At 35.1% G+C, this 4,811-nt stretch overlaps 1 protein-coding gene across 8 annotated transcripts in view; it reads left to right on the forward strand.

Moving 5' to 3' along the window:
- The window catches only part of LOC111087693 (MCM domain-containing protein 2-like), a 97,644-nt gene that overhangs the window by 12,844 nt on the left and 79,989 nt on the right, over nt 1-4,811 (forward strand). The window lies entirely within an intron of this gene.

Genomic DNA, 4,811 nt, shown 5'->3' on the forward strand with positions numbered 1-4,811 from the left:
TTATAAATTGATGAATGACTTTACCTCCTTTGTGGCTCAAGAAAAGAAAAAAATGTATATATATCTTTGAATATTATTTCAGTATATATACATGCACCATTAGCAGTTAGAAAAATTGGACAATTAAAGCTTTTTAATTTGGTGACAGTTATTGAGAATGCAAAAACTTAATAATTAAAATTGTCTAATTATGTTTTCATATAAGTTTAAAGCATTAAAAATATTCATTTCACAATATCAGTAAGTTTTGTAATATGTTGATGTTATGTATGTATAAATATATGCAAAATCAAGATTGTGGAAGTTTATTGTATTGTTATATACCTGCTTGCTTGTTAATTTCCCGTAGAAATTCTTTCAGAGAAACTTCAGTGATACAAGTCCTTTCTTGATTAAAACTAGTTTATTCTTTCTCGATACAAATTTTAGTAATACATAGAATTTCCACAGTCACATTAGACTTTAACAACCTTTATAACACCCGCTATAAATCACAGCGATTCACACACTTTATGTACGGTGCCTACTGTTTGCTTGACTCAATTATTTATCTTTTCATTCACGCTGGTTTTTCTCGCCAGGCTTATATATTAAAAAAGAGGGCACCTCGATGAAATTAGAGTTGCTGATCAAATTCATGATCCTTTGAGAAACTCCAGCATGCATGCTCCCAGCGTCACATGACTTCCACTGTCGTAACAGTATCTTATGTATCTGTGGTTTTTCCAAACATTTTTGTTCTGATGGTTGTGATTATAAGAATATTATGTATGAAATGCATTAGCCAATATGTAGACACTTTTATAAGCTTCATATAGACAGCTAGCAAAGTGTATAAATTTAGTGTTCATTCCAGTTTTAACTTTCTGAACTTACTTATGTAAAAAATTTTGTTGTCATCTAATAGCTCTGCATTTACTTTATCTCCTGAACTTTATTTTGCATACTTTAGAATATAGTTATGCTAATTCGGTTAACTGAAGTTTCAAATTTTGTTTTACAATCTTTCTTATACTGTTATAAGTTATATTTTCAATGTTTGAATTTAGATCTTAGCTATAGGCACATTATATTAAGATCATATTAGTCCTAGAATATTCAAGAATATTATTGATTGAGAGGTTTTACAAAACATCTAGAACAGGGATTATATTATATATGTGGGTAAGTCAATCAATTAGCTAAGTAAGCTTGCAGTGAAACATGACAGAGAGTTATTTTCTAAGTGGTAAAGTGAATCAGTTAGTGTGTTTATTATGTTTTTGGATCTATGTTAGCTATCACACATAGTAAGTTACTTTGTACAAGTTAGTTGATTTTTACATTAGTCTAGTGCAGGTAACTTGACTGTAAATGTAGGCATAAAATAACTTACAAAATGTACAAGCCTGTAAAGAAATGTTAAAGAGGAAATAAAATTAATTTTTTGTTGCATCCAACTGGATGTTGAATTACTTTCACTTTATAACTCAAAAGAACAACATTTCAACACTAATGTTAGAAGTGAGATTATATTTGGGGAAAATGAAATAGAACTTTCAATATGTTTGAGATCAAGGATTGAGAGTGAAGTGTTACTTGAAATGATGAAATCATTAAGACACCATTTAGAGGAAAGAGGTAGAAAATTAAAAGAAGACCAAGAAAATTAGAAGGGAAGAAAATTATGACAGGAAATTAAAATACGACTTAATGAGAAAGAAACAGTAACTTAAGGAAGAAATTAAAGAAACTCACTATTTAAAGAAGAATTAAAATCAAAAATAAATTTGACTGAAGATAATTGATGAAACTCTTGTAGATGTACAGAGAGATTACAACAATGAGATTGAAGATGTAAAGCAAGGCTGTAATGACAGAATTAACAAAACCAAAAGTGAAGTAAAGAAAGACATCAGAGAGGTAAAAAAGAATGTTAGTGACAGAATAAAACATCTGTAAAATGAATTATTAAATGCAAAGATTAAACCAGACACACTTTTTTCTGTTTTCTGCTTTGGCTAAAGAGTTTCAACTGTTGCGTCAATGAGGTCATGTGACTAGTGTCAGGCCACTTCTCTCGAACCTTCGTGAATTGTTGGGAGATTACTAGATATAGGGTAGTCTGGTATATATAAGATGGTCACAACGTGATGGCATCAATGTGTGTGTAGGTAGTGAGTAATTGAACTGCAGTCAGAAAGTATTGTTGAAGTTAACGTCATTGTTATAGAGCGACTGTTGAAAAGAAGTGTATCGGCAAAGCTATATTCAGAAAGAATAAACCAGTTTTATTAAGAAAGGACTTGTGTTGCTAAAGTTTCATGGGAACGAAGTTACGGAAAATCAACTAACGAATGGAGATGTAACACAACCAAAAACACCAAATATATGGAATAGAACTTATTTGGTCTATACATATTTCCACTACTGCTGTGCCTCTCCTAACTGAAGGATTTCCTGGACTATTCCAACTATAACATTACTAAATCCAGTTCCAGAATTTATTTCACCAGTTCAACATTGGTCAATAGAGAAGCCAACAGAATGATGGGAAGGTATCATGTAGGCATGCCAGGCTTAATTCCAGATCATTTCCAGGGTGAACAACAAGCTATTAATCTTGCTGCCTATATAAAAGGACAGATTTGACAACATTAAGTAACCTTCCAGCTGAATGTCATAACTATCAAACATTGATAGCTGCCTTACCCAACAGGTAAGAGGTATCCAGAGTAAAGTTCTAGAATAGGGTATTGAGGAAAGAAGAGAACAAAATTTTAAGAAGATTTGGAAAGGCTTGACCAATTATCTTATCTAGATGATCCTCATGAAATGATGGATTCATTGGCAAATGACCAATTTATAGACATTATAAGAGGCAAGAATATAAGAATTAAGCTTAAGTAAAGTATATGTATACTCTTAAAGGGAGCTCTGCAGTTGGCAATAGAACTTGAGTACATTGAAGTAGCAAATAAATTACTAATAGTGTCATCTAGAAGTTACAGGAATATTAAATTCTTGAGTATTGAAACATCAAATTATCTACTGGAAAATCCAGCAGAAGCTAGCACTAGCTGGTGGCCAGCAGATGTTGTGTTTTGAAACATGGTCTTGCTGGTTGGCCCAGTCTGTTTCAGCTACTGCTGGTCAGCCCAGATCATCCCATCTCTTTGTGATTGTTCATTTCAAAACATACTTATCTCCTCTCATATTACAGCTATTACTCGACTGCCAGGGTTTACTTCCTTTGCCCATCTAAGCATTAGTCTGAATTTTTCTTGCTTGCCTCAGACTTTTATTCCCCACTTAATTACCCTTGGTGATATCTGTCACATGACACTCTCCACCTATGTCAATGCACCCTCTATTCTGATACTGTATGTAAGCACCTCATTCGGATAATATTAGCACTTTTTCTAGACAAAGTGTTCACTAACATGGTTTTCTGTACTACGATTATTGAAGAGCATTGTTCGTGTTACCTAGTTGATTTTCATAAAAAAAAAAACATTCTCGCTGGCAAGCTGATATGTGGCAGGAATCCATGGATTATTATTTCCAGCATGGAGGCAGATCAAGTCTCTCCTATACCACCTCTGGTATCTAGCATAGTTCAACAATAGGGGTGGGGGAGAGTCACTCTCAGTTGAGACTGTCAGTAATTTATTCATAGTGAGATGGAGAAATATATTCGATTCAGTGGTGTTTCTCCAGGGAAAACTGAGGCTGCAATTGAGGGCTATCCTGGACATTCTGGAGATAATTTAGATTCACTTTTTCCTGTGCCTTCCTTTATTCTGTTGGCTTTTTAGGAGGCCACATTGGGATCAGCTACTTCGGGCTCCTTTTCTTCAGTTGGTCCATCAAGTGTATTTTGTTTTGAGTCTTTCCCCAGTTTCTTTTGAATCTGCACCTTCCTTGATGGATGAAAGGTCTGAGAACAAATACTTACTTCTCCCTCCCTCCACTGATATTGTGGTTCATACAAGGAGGTTTATTGCTCAGTTACGTGAAGGGACAGCTATGCCTTGTCTACCACTGTTGTCTGAACTACATGATTTATCTTACCACTGCCAAATGGAAGCATATTCCGACTCTCAAAGAATACATCTGCTCCTGGAAATTTGGGGTTTTAGAGCAGAGTCTGTAGCTAACCTGAATAGATCATAACTTTCTAGGATTTGTCTCACCCTATATACAGTGCAGAGTTATTTATTATTCCTCTAAACTTTGTTTGAAGACTCTCAGGATCAACACGTCCATAGATGATGGGTTGGGACCATTGTTAGCATGCATATTGGTTAGATTGTCAGCTTTTACATGCTCACTTACAATGTGACCTAAGTAAAGCACCTCTTTCTGGAATAAGTGGGATTTCTTGGGATGGAGTTTGAGGTTTGCTGCTTTCAAATGCTTGAATACTTGCTCTAGCCGGGACATTTACTTATCAAACGTTGTTGCAAACGCAATGACATCATCCAGGTACACTAGGGCTATCCTCCATTGTAGGCCTTTCAGTACTCATTCCATCAGCCTCTCAAATGTTGCTGGAGCAATGCTAAGCCTGAATGGCATCACACAGTATTGCCAGAGACCTTAGCCATAACTAAATGCAGTCTTATGTTTATCTGCTTCATCCATTTTCACTTGATGAAAACCCGATTTTAAGTCCAGAGTTGAAAACCACCTAGCTCCACTTAGGGCATCAAGAGTATCATCAATTCTTGGCAGTGGGTATGAGTCTTTTTTTGGTTATGCTGTTAAGAGCCTTGAAGTCCACCCAGCAACGTTGGGTCTCATCCTTCTTCTGGACTAATACGACGGGA

This window comes from Limulus polyphemus, unplaced genomic scaffold (assembly GCF_000517525.1).
Source record: "Limulus polyphemus unplaced genomic scaffold, Limulus_polyphemus-2.1.2 Scaffold2480, whole genome shotgun sequence".
NCBI classification, from domain to species: Eukaryota; Metazoa; Arthropoda; class Merostomata; order Xiphosura; family Limulidae; genus Limulus; species Limulus polyphemus.